Source organism: Leptodactylus fuscus, chromosome 1 (assembly GCF_031893055.1).
Source record: "Leptodactylus fuscus isolate aLepFus1 chromosome 1, aLepFus1.hap2, whole genome shotgun sequence".
Taxonomy (NCBI): domain Eukaryota; kingdom Metazoa; phylum Chordata; class Amphibia; order Anura; family Leptodactylidae; genus Leptodactylus; species Leptodactylus fuscus.
In genome coordinates, this window is record NC_134265.1 from 331112047 (window position 1) to 331134424 (window position 22378).

At 47.6% G+C, this 22378-nt stretch overlaps 1 protein-coding gene across 11 annotated transcripts in view; it reads right to left on the reverse strand.

The window, feature by feature from the left end:
* The window catches only part of ADD1 (adducin 1), a 59462-nt gene extending 39533 nt beyond the window's left edge, over nt 1-19929 (reverse strand). For 2 of the 11 annotated variants that reach the window (XM_075261072.1, XM_075261088.1), the window contains exon 1: nt 19688-19927. The gene's annotated coding sequence lies outside the window, so the exon portion shown is untranslated. Of the gene's footprint in view, nt 1-19687 lie in introns of all 11 variants that reach the window. The other 9 variants (XM_075261082.1, XM_075261092.1, XM_075261089.1 and 6 more) reach the window with 7 other exon arrangements.
* Nucleotides 19930-22378: the final 2449 nt, after the last annotated feature.

Sequence of the window (22378 nt, forward strand, 5' to 3'; positions counted from 1 at the left end):
AAACCATTTCCATGTCCGTTATCCCAAAGAACTAGTGGACGGGATATGTGCAGGCGATGAAATATTCATACACTTATTTTATTCAGAAGGCTATGAATACTTCATTGGGATGTACATGACTAAAGCAGCCAGCCAGCACAAAGATGAAGCAGACGGCCTGATGTTACTCTCTAGGCTGCAGATAGAATTTAAATCCTGTTTACATGTTGTGGCAAAAAACTACACAGCTTTCAGAGCATGCCCTCTCTCCACCATACAGTTACAGAGATTGTAGATAGGAGGTGGAAAGTCTGCCTCAGATCAAAAAAATGAGTAGCCGCGACTGGATGCCGGTGCAGTGCACTCTCCGCTCTGGATTAGGCCCAATGAATGGGCCTAGTCTGGACGAGGGAGTGTCTTCAGGTGGATTCGCTAGGCGAATCGGCCTGAAGAATGAGCATGTCCGTTCTTTTTTTCCAGGAGCTGGAACAAACGGCTTCCGGAAAAAACACCTGATTTGCTCCCATTGATTTCAATGGGAGACGTCTTTTTGGTCAGGATTTTGAGGCCAATACGGCCTCAAAATCCTGACCAAAATACTCTGTGTGCACTCAGTCTAAGAGGTGTTTAGATAAAAACCTCACTTCACTGGTGAAATCCCAACATCTGTAGACATAATGACAAATGAAACGACTACTTACATGTGTCACTGATATTTGCCATAGATGGGGTAGTGTCATGCTATCTCTCTCTATAGCTATCTATATATCTCTAGCTATAGATTTGCATTACTATCAGGGACTAAAGACATTGTTACTCGGCTCTGGTACGCCCCTATAAAAAACAAAACATAACATGGCGGTGATTGTAGCATGTTGGTATTATTACTCCAGGTGACCTCAAGGAACACAGATTATGTCTATCACATTACATACTTTTGCAAAAGCTCCTTAATCCCTGAGCACCTTTCATAGGTCAGGTTTCCCCAAGCAGTAATCCATCAGAACTACACCAAGACGACTCAATATTTGCGTCTGAAGAGCAACACAAGCCACGTTTGTGCAAATACCACTGGACTTAAATAGGTTGACCCCTGAAGGACAGAGAATGGAGCAGGAAGCAGACAGCTGTATTCTCTGTGTAGTGACCAGTCTAGGTAACAGCCCTGCAGTTCTTACTCACTTAAATTGGGGCCCAGCTATAGTGTCCCAGGATCAGATGCATGGTAGGGGGTGTCGTACGTTAGACCTCACCACTAATCTCACGTTGCAGATTTATCCCAACTCCTTTATACCAAATCACAAGGAAACATTTTTTTTGCTAGATTCATTAAAGGATAAAGATTGATCAATAAATCAATTAAAAGAATGTGTGTGGAAAAGGGGGAGGGGGGGGGGGGGAAGAGAGATTTCCTCTTCACAAACCAGTGCACTTCTGTCCATGAGCATGGTCTGCTACTGCGGCTCAGCACTTAAAGGGGATGTCTCATCCAGGATCCCTGGCAAATATCGGATTTTTTTCTAGGAGAAAACTGTGCTAATACATGGTGGTCCCTGTCGATCTGTCATGTGGACACTAATGATGGAGACCAGCGGAGATGTGAACCTGGCCTAACCGTGCAGCCTCCTCTCCATCTTTATTTTCAGACTACTGTTAGCTTTATTGTTGTGGTGCAGAATGTAGAGACTAGTATAATAGGCCAGCAATACTGTACCACTTATGTCCTCCTCCTACACAACAGCTGTGAAAAGCGAGAAATAACAGGATGAAAGGGAAAGTATACATCATGTGTCACCGGAGGTGACAGGTTAATAGTCCTTTGTGTTTAACATAACCACAAGTTATCTATGTAGCACGTGTGGATAAAGGTACAGCTTGACACCAGAATATAATCTATGTGAAGAATGCCTGTTCATGTTCCAAGAAGCCACCCTTAACACGAAAGTGCAAGCAAAAAAAAAAAAATACATAAATCACAGAAAGCCGCTTAGTTACATCAATTACCATAGAGTTACATAAACTCATCATATTCACATAAGCAGCAAGTTCCTGTAACACTCTCCACCAGGGATTAACCCATAAACACCATTGATCTGTTTGTGGGTTTTACACCCAGCGGTCTTGTGTTACCAGTTTGCAGTCACCATTGACACAAGAGACTACAGGACACCCGTCACATTCATCAACTTGCTGGCTTTTCCATTTAGGACTGCATGCACACAACCAGGATTTACAGGAATCATACTGAAATTCACATGTTCTACGAATGGAAATCTGCGTGGATTTTAAAGCAAATAAAGTAAGGAAATTGACAAGATGCAAATTTTAAAATCTGCCCCAGAGGTCAATTTTTAAGCAGAAAAAAAAAAAATTCACATGTGCACGAGATATAGAATATCTCCTCGACCTTCTGGTGATGAAATGGAGACTCCATTGCAATTATGAACATAGCCTTAAAGGGGCTCTATCACTGGGAAAAGTCATTTTTAACTAATCACATGCTTACACAGGCTTCAGAAAGTCTATTCCACACTTACCTATAGTATGTAGATTGCCTCAGTGGTGTCTGAAGAAGTCCGTTTTTATTAATATGCTAATGAGCTTCCGGCCAGCACAGGAAGTTCCCAGCAGCCTCCTCTCTTCTATTATCTTCTATGTGTGTGGAGCAAACAGGAAGCTGAGTCATTATCATCATCTTCAGCAGCAGCAGCCTCCCATAGGAAACAATAGGAGAGGTGTGCACGATCTATCGTGCACCAGTCTAATTAGCATATGAATAAAAACAGACTTATTCAGAAACCACTGAGGCAATCTACATACTATAGGTAGGTGTGAAATAGACTTTCTAAAGGCTATGCAAAGGTTTGATTAGTTAAAAATGACTTTTCCTAGTGATAGAGCCCCTTTAAAGGGATTCTATTATTAAAATTGTATTTTTTCTGCCTACCATGTTGGAATAGGCTTTTCTTCTACCTTTAGATGTCTTGTCCGCGCCGCCATTCGGTAGAGAAACCATCAATATGCAAATGAGTTCTCTTTCAGCACTGGGGGCGGGCCCCAGCGCTCAAACAGCACTGGGGACGTCCCCAATGCTGTGAAAGAACTCATTTGCATATCAACGAAAACCGGGATTTCTACCAAACGGTGGTCTGGAGAAGACATCTAACGGTAGGAGAAGAATAGCCTTTCTTAAGGCTATTCCTACATGGTAGGCAGAAAAAAAAAAAATTTTTTTTTAAAAGGGCTCCATCTATAAATTATGCTGATAGAGCCCCACATATGCCATCTTGCTGTCACGCCTTCCTCTTCTTTCAGCAACGTCCTCCTGTCCTGGCTCTTCTGTTCTTCCGGCGGGTTGTGTTCAAATCCTGCACGTGCGCAGCATCCCTCCCTCCGGAGCGCTACTGCACACACGCCATTTTTGTTGTAGTTCTAAGTACCCCTTAGAACTACACGAGTGTACTGCGCATGCACAGTACTCCCAAACTTCTTCATTCCAGAAGAAAAGAAGAAGAAGGTGGCGTGGAAGAGCCAGGACAGAAGGGTGTCGCTAGAAGAAGAAAGAAGAGGAAGGCGTGACAGCAAGATGACGTTGGACAGTGCAGGACCGCCCAGCGTGCAAGGTATCAATTGAATAATCGTTTTTAGGGTATTATTTATTGTTTAAAACAACATCAGCTGTATGTGGGGCTCATACATCATAATTTTGCCACTTTAGTGATAGGATCCCTTTAAGCTGCAGGTTTTCCCTGCGGATTTCAACCTTTGGAATGCAAATGCAGAAAATCAGGAAAGAAGAAATGCAGTCCCACCTCAACGGGGTCAGCTTTTGGACAACCCTGCTCCTAAAATTCCATGGTGTAAATTCAACCACAGGGTCATCCCATGTAGACAAAGTATTCACATATAGTGGCGAACAGCACCAAAGGAAAATAGGAAGTCTCATTCACACTGTTAATATTATGAGAGGTGGTTTGTTTTTTGTTTTTTTTGGATTAGATACCATGCGAGATTTTACACACACACACAAAAAAAAATCCTTGCAAACTAAACCGTTCCCAGTCTACTATTCTGATCCATGTGATGACATGATAAATAACCTATGGCCAGTACTGGAAGTGAACTAGGAGGAAGGAAGTGTTGTGTCCTCCGTCAGCCACGTCCTCTTCTGAAGTCACCTCACCGTTTTCTAAGCCTCCGTTTCCTTTCCAATGAAACTATAAAGGAAGGCAATAAGTGGATGTACAACAAACAATGCATAACACTAATAATAGAGAAAATGTATTGACAAAATGAAAATATTATGCAATATCCTTTGTTTTATTGAAGACAAAGGTCAGAAAATCAGAGCAGGAGAGCTAATATTTAGATATACAAAGACAGATAAGACCCAGCAGATCTCATGAATCTGTTCAACCAACTCTGAAGCCACTCGAAAGCTTTCATAGATACAGAGAACCTGCGAACAGGCAGCCATGTAGGATCATTGTGAAGAGTCAGTCTGGCAGAAACCCTGAACAAAAAAAGTCCTGCAACAAACTGTCTATTGAGGTCCGTGAAAAAACAAAACAAAAAACCAACAACAAAACACCTGATGGATCTAGATCCCATTACAATCAATGGGATGCCTTGCTGTCAGTCATTATACAGAGTGTTTTGAGATAATATAGCAGATGTGAACATAGACCAAGACTAAATTTACACCAGTATTGTGGCTCCCATCACAAAATGATGCCACTGAGCTTTCTGGACATGTACAAAGGACGCCACTGACTTGCAACCATACTCTTTCCATTCAAGGCAGAGGCCATGAATAGAGTCTATGATAGCACAACAAACACTGCCAAAAAGGAATCCATATCCGGAATCTGTAAGCTGCAGGACACAACAGCAGCGGAGATCAGATACATACTCATGTATTCTCCAGTCCCCATCGCTGCACCTCAGGTAACACTTGCAAGATACCAGCACGTCATCCCCGGTTGCAAAACTGGTCTAGCAACACTGTCACATGCAGACTGTCACTCAAAACCAAGTGTATCCCGACAAGAAGAAGATCGTTTAGACAACGTCAAATCTGAGACATCATGGTACCAGACCATCTCCGCTCTCTTTGGCACAGCTGATGTCATTTTTCCACTGCAAAAAAAAAATATAATACCTGGCACTACTTTAGGACAAGGGACGAAGCAACTAGTACTGGAAGGTCACATGTTCAATATTTTGCCAGGATCTAGAACATGGTATGTAAACACTAAGGAAATATCAGATAAGTAGAGGAACTGCCCAAGGTAACCAGTCCTGTCACTGACCATCTAGTATCCTGCGATGTCCTGCCTTACGGGGTGCAGCGGGCTTAGGGAGCGTTCACACTACCGTCGGTGTCCGACATGTAGTGTCCGCTCAAAATCTGTCACGGACACTAGGAGCGGACACTAGATGTGTCCGTGACACCTGTCATTCACTTGAATGGGCATCGGGTGCGTTCTTTTGCACTCCGTGCCCGTCCTTCCCTGTCCGCAAGAGAAGATGTCCGACTTCTCAAGCGGACAGAAGAACCCTGCATGTCGGGTTTTTCTGTCCGCTTGAGAAGTCGGACATCTTCTCTTGCGGACAGGGAAGGACGGGCACGGAGTGCAAAAGAACGCACCCGATGCCCATTCAAGTGAATGACAGGTGTCACGGACACATCCAGTGTCCGCTCCTAGTGTCCGTGACAGATTTTGAGCGGACACTACATGTCGGACACCGACGGTAGTGTGAACGCCCCCTTAGCTGGTAGGATTACACACACTTGTTAGTGGACACTTCTCAATGCCATGTATAGTAATGCATTATATCACTGGTACCTACACCGGCAAACACAAGGGGTCTTCAAGTTATTAAGAATAAGGCTGCATTCACATCTGTGTTCGGGGAGTCTGCTTGGGGACCCCCCAAACGGAAACCTATACGCATAAAAAAAAAAAGCAGTTACCTAAGGAAACCTGCGGACCCATAGACTATAATAGGGTCTGTGTGGTTTCTGCACAAAAAGTGTGGAGAAAAGTGCTGCTTGCAGGAAGGCAGTCCATGAAATTGCTGAACGGGAGGACATGCCATCACTGCCTCATAAAGGTCAGAGCTTAGATACCTTTTGTGTTACCAGACAACCCCTTTAAGGGTTATAAAACTGATAACAGGTACCCTTTAATAAATGAGGCTGGCATTTATTCTTGAGCCACATATACTTACTGTGGACAACATAGCCACCAGCCATGCCAGGCAGATCCTTCATCTAACATCAACCATGGGTGTATGGGGTCCTATATAAGGAGCAATGGTGTAAATATTTGCTCCGACAAAAGGTGTGCCCCTACCCTCTTAAAGAAACACTGTCTGGGTATTCCTACTCACTAAAAAACCTTGAAGCCATTAAAATATAAAAAGCCAAAAATAAAAATCCACGCTTGAAAATCCAAAAATTAGCAAAGGCTCAGAGGTAACATCTGGCTTCTATCATAGACACAGTTTTTCTCCATATCAGAGAGCTCACGGTGTAATATGGCACTCAGGAGTACAGGGGTGCAGTAAGGGCCACAGAGACTTCTCACATTTCATACAGAGCATTGTTACAATATGCTGTCATATATAGACATCGCACAGCAGCACAGTCCCATAGGGACCCCCTATGCCCCATTATAGATTCCTTACACAAAACAAGCAATGGAAAGGTCAGCAACACAACGGAGGGCTGCCAGCCATACTACAAAATACAGCCTGCAGGACGGGATCCATCCAGACCTCACCGGAGACAGGCCGCTTCACACAGGCCAGTTTGGTACGGTTTTTATTTTCTAGGCCTGGGTGCTAAACAGAAGCAGAGAGTGGAAACTACACTAAGGCTATGCAGAACATAGGCTACAGAAACCTGCCCTTATTAATCACATCGAATGGCTTACTGTGGCCTAAAGCAGAGCACATTGTACATATAAAGCTCTGATGGGCTCCTAATAAGCAATTTGTTCTTTGCCTTTTATTGCAAGTAAACCATTAACCCTAGGCCTGGAGATGCGGAACGTGCTGCCCGTACATGGGTTCTGGTACAATGGCTTTACCCTTGGAGATTTCGTGGTGGTGTGACAACATGACCACTACAAGGACAGACTACACATCATCTACACAAGAGTATAGTAATAGAAGAATGCTAGATGTGTCAGCCATCCCAGTACTATTTATAACTATATGTACCGTATATAAGGACCCTGGAGTGCCACATTCTGGGAAGGGGTGTCTCACTTTGTGCACTCAATGTCAGGAATGCAATGTAAGGTGGGAAGTGTGTACGAAATATTCTCCAAAGAAACCCAGCACAATCCGCGGCTCAGTCTGTAAGGTTTATTCTGCTAGAGATGAGCCCCCATATTGTTTCAGCCACATATACAGTTGTAACACACACCTAGCGGCACTGTGTATATGTAGTAAGGAGAAGTAATCTCCTAAAAATTCAACTGCACAACATTGAATTCTTATGCAAACGAGAAAGTAGGTGCACCGGGGGCAGGCACTCAGCACCATCTTCTGCCTTCTACCAGTTCACCCGCCCACTATGACATCAGTCATTATACTTGAGCAACAAGAGCCATACTAGAAGCTGAAGGCCCGCCCCCAACTGCCTAATTTGCATAACTCCAAAGCTACAAAAAGGGACATAAGAGGTATGTATGACAGTAATATGCTCTGTAATACAGTGGTGGAAGACTCAGTGCTCATTCACATGCCAGGATTCAATGGCTACTCATGGCATTAATGGCCTACACATAACCCCATAGACTAATACAGTGTGAACTATCCATTGACTAACACTTGTCATATATTGGGCTGTTATCACAAACCCCCTCAAACTCAGGTCCACAAGGGATCTGCAAAAACTGATCACCCCAGAAGGTGCACTTCATGTACTTTATCATAGCCATATGGATGACACTATTGTGAGAATTGAGGTCTTAGTCTGTATGCTCAAGTGTGACTTACCTAGCCTAACCTCTGTATGTATCACTCAGGGACACAACTTGCCAGGTGGAATAGGGACAACTAACCCTGTACTTGTATCTGAAGCCTATGAGGCCCTTACTAATCTAATATACAGGGGTGGGAAAGCCTCTCCTAGTCATTATACCACTAATATCCACGTGGCACTCACTTATGGACAAGGGTAATGTTTAGGACTGATCCCCTTCCATTATGGAGAAACCTAAGCTTCAGGAGCTAGCCCATATCCAGACTGAATTCTGGCCACAGAAATAAATACTTCTATAGGCATCGGCAGCTCAGACAACCATGTTGGGCTTCTCAGAATAAGTCATCAATATGAGATTATGGGGGGGGGGGGGGGCAACACCCGGCACCCCTGACGATAAGCATTGTCTGCATTGTGTATGAAGGTGCGATCACATACCAATGGCCGGTCCTGTGACTAGGTCATCAATACAATATGGAAAAAAAAAAACCTTTGGGGTCGTTCAGGAACTTGAAGCAGATTTTTCCACTTGTCCAAATTCCACATCAAAATCCACATCCAATTCTACACCTGCCAGGGGTTATTTTCTGCCTCCCATTCACCTCAATGAGAGTTCAGCAGAATCTAGCTGAAGATTCAGCATGACGCTTAGGCCCCGTTCACACAAGGCAAGAGAGGGCGAATTTTGGCGCAGAATCCACGTCATAATCAGCCCGCTCACAATAGAGGCCTATGTAGACCGCTAGCGCTCATTTTTCTGTGAGCCGCATGTTGCCACTCACGGAAAAAAAAAAAGCAAGCTGCCCTTTCTTCAGGCGGATTCTGCGGCTGATTCAGCCTCGGCGTCCGCCTCGCAGCAGCACCCTCCGGACTAGGCCCATTCATTTGGGCCTACACTGGACCGGAGTACTGCAACTGTCAGAAGTCGCTGCAGATGGATTTTGGCCATATTCTGACATGGCTTCATATGTCAGAATCAGAACCAAAATCTGGCATCCCGTGGCCCGTGTGAACGGGGCCTTATGTTTCCGCTAGATGGAAAACCTCTGCTAGAGGAAAGGTCCGGATTTGACTCCCAGTGAAATGAATAGAGGCTGGTTTTAGACGGAATTCAGAGCTGATTTTGAGGCCAAATTCCTCCTGGTAAATATTCCCTGTATTTCCTGCGGTAGGAAAACAATTCTTTTAAAACTGGAAGCCGTCGAAAATTCCTTTACAAACTAAAAATGAATAATCCAGATCTACACCATTGTACACAACCCCTGCAGCCAGGGGAGCCCCAGTCCGGCTCCTTAGTATCTGGGACCCTTGGAGAAATGCTCAGACTACAGGAACGTCATTTGTGAGTTTCCTGCATTGTCTTTTGGGCTCAATGTATGAGCGAGAGCCAACTGCCAGAAATGATAAATAGGACAGATTCTAATGGATTGTTTTATGACTTACTGTTCTCCAAAATGAATATGCAGGACCCTTCTCTGCCATCAGTAGACAGTGGGAAGGACCCAATACACATTATATGGTTACACACTGAAGATGCACAACGCCACAATCCCTATCCCAACAAGAGGACAGCTGTTATAAAAGGCAGCGGAGACACTCCTTCATGTCAGCAAAAAAGTTACCAGATAAACTGAACAATTCTATAAAAATATACAAACTACACATGTATACCGCTCAGAATCCCACCCGAAGCTCCTATGACGTCAAAGTTCGGTATATTATGAAAGGAAAGCTCATGCAGATCCCCAAGACAGTCTACAACAGATGTTGTGTCTCCTACAATGACAGTCCACTGTACACACTGCTGTATAAACATCTTAAGGACACATACAAGTTATAATAACAGAACAAAAGGAATTCTAAAAAAACATGAAAACCTTACCAAGAGCAAAAATGATCTGCAAGTGTTGTGTACACGGTCACAAAGGCAGGATTTATAAGAAAGGTGCGAGTCGTGCTAGATTTCCCTTGTTAGAAGGGTTCCCCTAGAAATAACCTGTCTGGCTGCTGGGACCCTCAGCGATCAGACTTATTCTGTACGAGGGGGGATCTCCACCTACCACTGGCACACTACATGGTAGACATCAATGAGTTAGAGATGCTCTTTGCAACCAGTCTATGTTCCTGCATTTCAACTGGATGATCCTTTTGTTTAGGAGCGGCTTTCAGGACACATGCGCCGCTCAGCTGAGCCGAGTGTGCATGTGGGTAGAGGAATTGGACAAGAGAGCTATTGCCCGAACACTCCTTCAGTTGCCGGCTATCTAGCTCATGGCTGCTTGGGTCTCTTTTTTTGTTGAAACACTTGATAGATGAGAACGTATGTATGAGTTGATCACGTCACTCAGATCTTCCCATCTCATGTACCCCTCTTTTAACCCTTTCACTTCCAAACACGTAGCTCTACGTCCTCCCAAGGTGGCACCTCAGTAGCCAAGGACGTAGCTACTACATCCTCCCTACTAATGCCGATATCTTTGGACTGCATCAACATATCTTGATGCTTTAAAATGCATTTTAAAGAGGAGAATCTCATCTTTAAAATGATACTAAGAAATTGATGATACAACTTACAGTTTTGGAGCAATTCACTGTTGAAAACACTACTTGGCATTGAGATCCAACTGCAGATCTCAATTCCCAACAGCATTTCAATAGTGAATTGCTCCAAACCTATAAGTTGTATCATCAAGTTCTTGGTATCACTTTAAAGATGAGATTCTCCTCTTTAAAATGCATTTTAAAGCATCAAGATATGTTGATGCAGTCCAAAGATATAGGGCTCTAAAGTGTCCCCCCTCCTGTCTAAGCAAGCAATTTGCGAACTGTAAGGGAGCGTTCACACTACCGTCGGTGTCCGACAGCTAGAGTCTGGTCAAAATCTTGTGTGGATATTAGCAGCGGACACTAGCTGTATCCATGACATTTTGCATTCATTTAAATGGACATTGGGTGCATTCTTTTACTGTCCGTGTCTCCTCTTTAACTGTCTGTTCCCAAATATGTCCGACTTTTCAAGCGGACAGCAAAGCCCGACATGTAGGTTTTTGTTTGGTTTCCGCTTTTAGCAACTAATATACATTTATTTGCATTTTTTCATAAAACATTCACTTTAAATAAAAATTGCATGAAGGTGCCTGTTCGTATACAGTACCAAGTGGCATTCTGACAATGCTGCAGGTGTCTACTTTAAGAAAATATATAGGTATGGGGGGGGGGGGGGAGATGATTTTTTTTAATGCTGCAATTTAGGTTTGATTTGTCCATCTCAAAACTGTGAAAATTTCCCTGGCTACTGGAGGTGCAAAATTTCCAGAGACCTTTCGCAGTGAAAGGGTTAAAGGGGGGTGCCAAACGTCTGCTTTTCTTTCACCCCTAATCAGCACAGCATCACTCTTGGCCATAGGCTGCACCTTATTACTAGGGGGAACAAAGGCCTAACTGTAGCAGTTTTGGAAATCCCAGCATGACAATTTTACCTATGGAAATTCTGGCGGTTTCCCTACAGGTATAATAGAAGCAGAAAATCCACAGTAGAAACCTCCGCAGACTCTCTGTGGAAAGCGTTGCTGATAAAACGGTGGTGCATTGGCGCTGCGGTTTTTCCCGCAGCTCGCTATGTGGAAGAAACTTTGCATCACTCAACAATGAGAGCTCCGTCTACATCTGTCATTTAATGCCTGTTACTCTCATGCTCTGACAAATAAGAGCAATGGACATTGAACAACAGTGTGACCCCACCCTAAAGATTAAGAAAAATAAAGGCTTGCTATTGAATGTTTTTTTTTTTTTTTAAAAACAGGATTTTAGGTCAAAATGAGGTTAAGTGCGAACATTACAGCAAGTTCTAAGCTTCTTGTAAATGAAGGGACAATATACTGTAATGCTAATAAAGGAGGATTTTCCAACAAGCACCAATACCATAAGCGAAGAGCTACAGAGAAAGGGAGTATCAGGAAAAAGTGATGAAATGGAGATTCTGACAATGCTGACGGCTTAGAAAGTGAGCAGCTCCCGGCTTCAGTGAACTGAATGTAAACAGGTTATATTTTTGCAGTTCTCCCCCTCACATCACTACAAGCACCATCTTTCCTCTCCTCCCACACATTCCATACCATATGCCGTCATACACTTTCCCTTCACTATATGGTACGTCCAGAATCTAATTCATCTTTGCGGTCTTCACCTAAATCCGTATTGTAATGATGAAGTTATAGGGGGATGGGGAGAGACTTCCATCCTCCTCACCGACTTTCTAGTAACTTTAGCTACCATGAAACAGGGTTAAGCAATGTGCACCTTCTGTAGTGTGACTGGGGCTGTAGTCACAAGTCGCATCAGTGTGTGGGCCGTATTTCCCAGACTGAATATGGCTGTGTGAATAGATTCAGAACGGCTGTATCACTACAGTACTGACCTGACTACATTATAACTGCAGTGAGATCTAGTCACATGGTCGTGTTCGGTCTGGGAAATAAAGGATGCACACAGAAGACAGGACGGGTCTCAAGGCCCCATGCACATGACTGAGTGCTTTCAATGTGGGGCCGAGTTTACAGCACAGTGCAGTAGAATGATGTGTCATGACATCCAAGTGAAGACATATCTATGGGGTTCTCAGATCCTTTCCATGCTGATGACACATAGAAGAAGAGGACCTGCTCTATAATAATCCATGTTATTGTAAGGATGGGTCCAGAAGTCCCATAGACCTGAATGTATCACAGAAGTCACTCGGATGTCACTCCAAGTATCATCCAACTGCATTCTGCTGCAAACTCGGCCCCAACTCTGATGCACATTAAGCTGTGTATATGCAACTCTTTGTAAATGGAAGAGAGAGAGAGAGAAAGAAAAAAAAAAAGAGCATTACTCCCACCTCCTGCTACTGGCACCGATGTAACAGTGATGGCAGCTCAGGATGGGCACTGAACAGAAGACATGAGTACTAGGCAGCGCACACGCTCAGCCCATTTAATAGTAAGACTTTGTAGCAGTTACTGGCACCTTCTGCTAAGGTGCCAGTAACTGTCCTTCGGTGGACCCTGTCCGCTTAAATAGCGGTTATACACAAACTAAAGTGGAGTCCACAGGGTTACAAAAGATCATCTTAGATCATGGGTGATAAACACAAAAAAGCTATAGGGTAAAAAAAAAAAAAAGTTAACTCTATAAAGTAAGACGTCAGGTGAAAGTTTCCGGTGTCTGTCGCTTTGTCAGGGCAGGGCAGTTATCCTGCTGCTACAGGTTATTGCAGTTTTGCCCACATACAATCCAGCGCGATAATAAAACAGAAGTATTTTTATGCATTTCTCAGAGTCAGATCTGCAGGGATAGAAACCGTTCCCCCAGCTGTGAGCGCTTACAGCGTCTCCAGAAGCCTCTGCTCATCTCCTCCCACACAATCCTATCATTTATTCACCCTCTCAGATCACTGCCGATGCATCGCGGATCCACGTCACTTAGAGTAGCACATAAACCACGCTGCCAACCTGCTGCAATGTGCCCGAGCTGGCACTGTATTTAGTGTGGCTGCAGGACATGTCAGCACCTCGTTAATAACTACTTACCTGTCATCCGGACAAGATACAACACACCTATAAACCAGATGAATAGAGGCGCCGCCATGGCACAGGACTAGCAGGGTAACCTCAAAAATTCCTCCCAACTCTTATTCATTTCAATGTGCTTTGCAAGGTGCTCCCCCCCCCCCCCTTCCCAAAACATCATTGGGAGGAAAAAATCTGCTCGACTTCCACTGAAATGAATGTCAATTGGGAGCTGTTTTTTTTTTTTTTTTGCAATGGATTCCACCTGCAAAAACTACTTGGTGTAGACATACCCTTACATGCCCGCCAGGGTCCTGTTGACGTCTATCCAGGGGTAACAACATGGTGCACACAGTGCCATCAAAGACTACTAAAAATCCAACCATGACTTGCAAGGAATTGGCAGCCAAGAGTCTCCATTTTCATATCCCAAGGACATGAATATGGATTTACCACAGAAGGTTATGAGTTACTTTTATTACCACAACACAGATTTCAGATACTCGGCGGAAAATTCCACCCCCTTATAGATGACAATAAGGATTTCCTATTACAATCAATAGAAGATGTATTGATATGGTGAAATCCTAATGAAAATCCCACTGTCTGAACGATGCCAAATGGTCCCAGTTATCTGCCAATATAACAATTATTGGTATATCAACCAATATGTATCAGTACAAGTCACAAATCTGAGTGGGCTTCTTCTGTTCCTGGGAAAGCTAGGTGACGAGATGCTGCACACTATAGAGGACACTGAACGCTAGCATTTACAGTACATTAATATGGGACTGGATTGCTTTACATACAGAAATATCTGTGACTGTCCCATTTTTGCAGAAATCTATGCACATACTGCAGAAGTCATTCAGATCTCCAGAATGACTTCATGTGCTGGCAGACATTCAGAGACATCTCTTATTCCAGAAACATGTAAAACTAAAAAAAAAAAAAAAAAAAAAAAAATGGATGCAATGTGAGGAAACGATTGTACATTGGACCATCCAGTCAGAGACATTACACACAACCATAATGCACAGGAGTGAATGGTTGTGTGTGTATGTATAGCAGTCACTGCAACGCTGCTTACAAACCAGCACATTGTACACCAGGGTCTAACCCATGCCAGGGCTCCAGTTCTCTACGGCTCATGTAACAGATCAGACTGCTCCCAATTCCCCGGCAGGCGAGGACGACACAGCCCGCCGGTGGTTATTACACTTAATCCACCTACAGGATATGCTCTGTGAGGTATCTTATGCTCATCTCCTACAGGCCATTATATTACCTTCTCATAGATTAGCCCCTGCATGTCATCCATCTCCTAAAATGGGCCCTGCAGACCACCCTATACCCACCTCCCAGGGCAGCCCCCACATTCCACCATGCATACATTTTTTCTCTGGCAACTTGCCTAGCCTAACAGATAAGTCATCCACTGCCTGTCACCCATCTCAAACTACAGCCCCTGCATGTCACTTTGGACCCATCTAAGGCCGCCCCTGAATGCCACCTTGTGTTAATATCCTGGGCCAACAAAAACATGTCTACCCCCCCCCCCCCCCCACACCTCAAGGTGCAATCCCTGCATGTCACTATTCATTCTTCTTGTAGGGCAACTATCTTCTATTGCTGCACCTCATCCTCTAGTGCAACATCAGCGTGCCACCCTGCATCTACTCCAAGTGCAGGTCAACTCAAAGATATATGCCCTCTCCCTGGGCAACCCTTGCATACTAACCTGTGCTCTTCTGGAAACAACCCCTGCAGCCAAGCATACCATAAGGCAACTCCTGAATGCCAGCCCCTTCGTGCCACTCTGCATTCTGTTACCAAGCCAGCCCCTCTATTACCCCCTACATGCCACCCTGCAGCCCCTCTATTACCCCCTACATGCCACCCTGCATCCCCTCTATTACCCCCCTACATGCCACCCTGCATCCCCTCTATTACCCCCCTACATGCCACCCTGCATCCCCTCTATTACCCCCCTACATGCCACCCTGCAGCCCCTCTATTAACCCCTACATGCCACCCTGCAGCCCCTCTATTACCCCCTACATGCCACCCTGCATCCCCTCTATTACCCCCCTACATGCCACCCTGCATCCCCTCTATTACCCCCCTACATGCCACCCTGCATCCCCTCTATTACCCCCCTACATGCCACCCTGCAGCCCCTCTATTAACCCCTACATGCCACCCTGCAGCCCCTCTATTAACCCCTACATGCCACCCTGCAGCCCCTCTATTAACCCCTACATGCCACCCTGCAGCCCCTCTATTACCCCCCTACATGCCACCCTGCAGCCCCTCTATTACCCCCCTACATGCCACCCTGCAGCCCCTCTATTACCCCCCTACATGCCACCCTGCAGCCCCTCTATTACCCCCCTACATGCCACCCTGCAGCCCCTCTATTAACCCCTACATGCCACCCTGCAGCCCCTCTATTAACCCCTACATGCCACCCTGCAGCCCCTCTATTAACCCCTACATGCCACCCTGCAGCCCCTCTATTAACCCCTACATGCCACCCTGCAGCCCCTCTATTACCCCCCTACATGTCACCCTGCAGCCCCTCTATTACCCCCCTACATGTCACCCTGCAGCCCCTCTATTACCCCCCTACATGTCACCCTGCAGCCCCTCTATTAACCCCTACATGCCACCCTGCAGCCCCTCTATTAACCCCTACATGCCACCCTGCAGCCCCTCTATTAACCCCTACATGCCACCCTGCAGCCCCTCTATTAACCCCTACATGCCACCCTGCAGCCCCTCTATTAACCCCTACATGCCACCCTGCAGCCCCTCTATTAACCCCTACATGCCACCCTGCAGCCCCTCTATTAACCCCTACATGCCACCCTGCAGCCCCTCTATTAACCCCTACATGCCACCCTGCAGCCCCTCTATTAACCCCTACATGCCACCCTGCAGCCCCTCTATTAACCCCTACATGCCACCCTGCAGCCCCTCTATTAACCCCTACATGCCACCCTGCAGCCCCTCTATTAACCCCTACATGCCACCCTGCAGCCCCTCTATTAACCCCTACATGCCACCCTGCAGCCCCTCTATTAACCCCTACATGCCACCCTGCAGCCCCTCTATTAACCCCTACATGCCACCCTGCAGCCCCTCTATTAACCCCTACATGCCACCCTGCAGCCCCTCTATTAACCCCTACATGCCACCCTGCAGCCCCTCTATTAACCCCTACATGCCACCCTGCAGCCCCTCTATTAACCCCTACATGCCACCCTGCAGCCCCTCTATTACCCCCCTACATGCCACCCTGCAGCCCCTCTATTACCCCCCTACATGCCACCCTGCAGCCCCTCTATTACCCCCCTACATGCCACCCTGCAGCCCCTCTATTAACCCCTACATGCCACCCTGCAGCCCCTCTATTAACCCCTACATGCCACCCTGCAGCCCCTCTATTAACCCCTACATGCCACCCTGCAGCCCCTCTATTAACCCCTACATGCCACCCTGCAGCCCCTCTATTAACCCCCTACATGTCACCCTGCAGCCCCTCTATTACCCCCCTACATGTCACCCTGCAGCCCCTCTATTAACCCCTACATGCCACCCTGCAGCCCCTCTATTAACCCCTACATGCCACCCTGCAGCCCCTCTATTAACCCCTACATGCCACCCTGCAGCCCCTCTATTAACCCCTACATGCCACCCTGCAGCCCCTCTATTAACCCCTACATGCCACCCTGCAGCCCCTCTATTAACCCCTACATGCCACCCTGCAGCCCCTCTATTAACCCCTACATGCCACCCTGCAGCCCCTCTATTAACCCCTACATGCCACCCTGCAGCCCCTCTATTAACCCCTACATGCCACCCTGCAGCCCCTCTATTAACCCCTACATGCCACCCTGCAGCCCCTCTATTAACCCCTACATGCCACCCTGCAGCCCCTCTATTAACCCCTACATGCCACCCTGCAGCCCCTCTATTAACCCCTACATGCCACCCTGCAGCCCCTCTATTAACCCCTACATGCCACCCTGCAGCCCCTCTATTAACCCCTACATGCCACCCTGCAGCCCCTCTATTAACCCCTACATGCCACCCTGCAGCCCCTCTATTAACCCCTACATGCCACCCTGCAGCCCCTCTATTAACCCCTACATGCCACCCTGCAGCCCCTCTATTAACCCCTACATGCCACCCTGCAGCCCCTCTATTAACCCCTACATGCCACCCTGCAGCCCCTCTATTAACCCCTACATGCCACCCTGCAGCCCCTCTATTAACCCCTACATGCCACCCTGCAGCCCCTCTATTAACCCCTACATGCCACCCTGCAGCCCCTCTATTAACCCCTACATGCCACCCTGCAGCCCCTCTATTAACCCCTACATGCCACCCTGCAGCCCCTCTATTAACCCCTACATGCCACCCTGCAGCCCCTCTATTAACCCCTACATGCCACCCTGCAGCCCCTCTATTAACCCCTACATGCCACCCTGCAGCCCCTCTATTAACCCCTACATGCCACCCTGCAGCCCCTCTATTAACCCCTACATGCCACCCTGCAGCCCCTCTATTAACCCCTACATGCCACCCTGCAGCCCCTCTATTAACCCCTACATGCCACCCTGCAGCCCCTCTATTAACCCCTACATGCCACCCTGCAGCCCCTCTATTAACCCCTACATGCCACCCTGCAGCCCCTCTATTAACCCCTACATGCCACCCTGCAGCCCCTCTATTAACCCCTACATGCCACCCTGCAGCCCCTCTATTAACCCCTACATGCCACCCTGCAGCCCCTCTATTAACCCCTACATGCCACCCTGCAGCCCCTCTATTAACCCCTACATGCCACCCTGCAGCCCCTCTATTAACCCCTACATGCCACCCTGCAGCCCCTCTATTAACCCCTACATGCCACCCTGCAGCCCCTCTATTAACCCCTACATGCCACCCTGCAGCCCCTCTATTAACCCCTACATGCCACCCTGCAGCCCCTCTATTAACCCCTACATGCCACCCTGCAGCCCCTCTATTAACCCCTACATGCCACCCTGCAGCCCCTCTATTAACCCCTACATGCCACCCTGCAGCCCCTCTATTACCCCCCTACATGCCACCCTGCAGCCCCTCTATTACCCCCCTACATGCCACCCTGCAGCCCCTCTATTACCCCCCTACATGCCACCCTGCAGCCCCTCTATTAACCCCTACATGCCACCCTGCAGCCCCTCTATTAACCCCTACATGCCACCCTGCAGCCCCTCTATTAACCCCTACATGCCACCCTGCAGCCCCTCTATTAACCCCTACATGCCACCCTGCAGCCCCTCTATTACCCCCCTACATGTCACCCTGCAGCCCCTCTATTACCCCCCTACATGTCACCCTGCAGCCCCTCTATTAACCCCTACATGCCACCCTGCAGCCCCTCTATTAACCCCTACATGCCACCCTGCAGCCCCTCTATTAACCCCTACATGCCACCCTGCAGCCCCTCTATTAACCCCTACATGCCACCCTGCAGCCCCTCTATTAACCCCTACATGCCACCCTGCAGCCCCTCTATTAACCCCTACATGCCACCCTGCAGCCCCTCTATTAACCCCTACATGCCACCCTGCAGCCCCTCTATTAACCCCTACATGCCACCCTGCAGCCCCTCTATTAACCCCTACATGCCACCCTGCAGCCCCTCTATTAACCCCTACATGCCACCCTGCAGCCCCTCTATTAACCCCTACATGCCACCCTGCAGCCCCTCTATTACCCCTACATGCCACCCTGCAGCCCCTCTATTACCCCTACATGCCACCCTGCAGCCCCTCTATTAACCCCTACATGCCACCCTGCAGCCCCTCTATTACCCCTACATGCCACCCTGCAGCCCCTCTATTACCCCCTACATGCCACCCTGCAGACTCTATTACGCCAACACGGCCCCCTCTATAACCCCCTGCTTGCACCTTCCTAAACAGCTGCTCAGCCTCTCAGCACACACCCCCTGTGCACCAGCATCCATACCCCAGCACAGGCCATGTATACCACCCTGTATGATATAGCAGTACACAGCACCCTGCACTGGCCTGCAGACAGCCCTCACACATCAGCAGCATTCCCTCATTCAGCGCCTCACCCCTGCTCAAGCCTGTCCACTCACCGTCCCAAGTGTCCCCTGCGGATGAGCTCCGTGTCCCTGGAGGAGAAGCTCGGGCCCCTCCGTATGATGTTTATGGCAGCCTCTCCCCTCCCTCTCAGGCCAAATAATATGTCGGCGCCTCTCCCCCCTCAGCTGGGATTGTAGGAGTCTCTGCGCATGGACACCTCCCGGCTCCGCCCCGTGTTCTGTCACCGGACACCCCGCTCCTTCCTCTATTTACTTCTGCGTGTCATAGCAATGAGCAGAGCCAACCCGCAGCGCCCCCTGCCGCCTTCCCGCCTCTCTGCCTATAGTGATAAGACGGGTGCGGTTATGCAGGGTCTAAAACCGACACAGGTTATTGGCTAGAAGCGGCCGAGCTTGTATACTGCGCTCTGATTGGCCAGCGCGAGAAGGCGGGAAAGGGGGATGGGATGTGACGCAGTGGAAAGGCGGCACCGTTAAAAAATGACTAGTCGTACATTTGTGTCGCTGCTTATCTTGTGAGGGGGCAGAAGAGCCAGACATGACGTGTCCATGGCAAAACTAAGCAAATGATAATAATGTCCTTTCTAGATCATTCTTTATCTGGTTCTGGGAAAGTTGTATGCTTTCCCAGACTCCTCAAAAGCTTACTCTGAGGTGATACCCTTTATACTATATGAGGCCTTGTTCACATTGGGAAAAAAATAATAAAAAATTGCTAGGTCTGTCATCTATGGACGTAAAAACGGACTGACCGAGTGTCGTCCACTGAAAATGGATTAGGTAAAAAAAAAGTAACCAATGAATTAAAATAGATAAGACGAAATGAATGCAGAACAGCATATAAAAACTGACATTTTTTCACAGCCAAAAAAACGGACAAACTCGTGTGACTATAGCCTTAGGTTCGGGCATACCTCACAACTTATGAAGAACGGAAAGAGGGACAAAATGTGCGGCGCGCATAGCCTAACTTTTATGTTGACTCCGCCCATTCTCATTCATTTTTCATGTCCCCCACACAGTATAATCCTCCTACAGTCACCCGTACATTATATGTCCCCACATTGTAATGTTCCCTTCCAACTGCCCCACAGTATTAAGTCCCTCTCCTGGGGGAAATGAGGGGGACATGAAACTGGAGCAGCTGGAGGGGAACATTAACAGTGGGGGTAGTTGGAGGGGGGCAATAAATTAATGGCAGCTGAAGTGGGATATTAAACTGGGAGCAACTAGAGGGAGACATTAAACTTGGTCAGCTAGAAACAGACATTAAACCGTAGGGATAGCTTGAGGGTCACATTAAACTGGGGGGCAGACAGGTCCCCCTCCAGCTCCTCCCACAGTTTAATGCCCCCTCCAGTTGTCCCCAGTTTAATGTGCCCCCCTTTCATCCCCCCCCAGTTTCATCTCCCCCCACCATTTCTCCCCCAGTTTCATATCCTTCATCTGCCCCATTTTATGTCCCCCCCTCCATCTGTCCCCAGTTTCATGTCCCCCCTCCATCTGCCCCCAGTTTCATTCCCCCCCTCCAGCTGCCCCCAGTTTCATCTCCCCTCAGTATCATCTGCCCTCAGTTTCATGTCCCCCTCCATCTGCCCCCATTTTCATACCCCCCCATCTCTGCCCCCAGTTTCATGTTCCCCTTCCATCTATGGCCCTAGTTTCATGCCCCCCTCCATCTCTACCCCCAGTATAACGTTCCCCTTCCATCTCTGCCCCTAGGTTACTGAGAGACACACACATACAGTGACACACAGACACAACCACACATAGACACACACACACAGAAACAGACACACACTCCACCCTGCATCTCACATTCCCATCCCCTCTCAGTACCTTTAGACGGCACATCTTTCCATCTTCCGGTCAGCACACTAAGACACGCTTCCCTAGTCACGTGACGTCTGACATCACACAGGTCCTTCAGATTACAATAGTACAAGCTTTCCCCTGAACACCCACCAATTTTATCACTGTTATAAGAGCAGGGGGGTGATCAGAGGAAAGTTTGTTAATACAGATGAGCGAACACTGTTCGGATCAGCCGATCCGAACAGCACGCTCCCATAGAAATGAATGGATGCACCTGGCACGTACGCTTTGCCGGCGGCCGGCCGCTTGACCCCCTGCATGCCGGCCGCTTCCATTCATTTCTATGGGAGCGTGCTGTTCGGAACGGCTGTTCCGAACAGTGTTCGCTCATCTCTATTTGTTAAGTAAAACACTAAAGGGAGCTGCGGGGGACCGCGGGACAGGAGTATAAAAGCGGGACTTTCCTGCTATAAATGCGGGACAGTTGGGAGATATGGGTTGGGGTAATATGGCGGCTTTGGCTGTGGTGAGATATCTTAGGCTGAGTTCACACGTAGTATTTTGGTCAGGATTTTCAGGCCATATCCGCCTCAAAATCCTGACCAAAAACACATCTCCGATTGAAATCAATGGGAGCCGGTCAGTTCTTTTTTCCGAGAGCCATTTGTTCTGGCTCCAGGAAAAAAGAACGGTCATGCTTATTCTTCAGGCGGATTCGCCTTGCAAATCTGCCTGAAGACACTCCCTCCTCCAGACTAGGCCCATTAATTGAGCCTAATCCGGAGCGGAGCGTGCGACCGGTATCAAGTCACAGCTACCCGTTTTTTGGTCCGGAAACTGAGGCCTCAGTTTCCGGACCAAAAAACCCTGTGTGCACTCAGCTTTAGTGTTCTGTAGCCATCGGTGCAG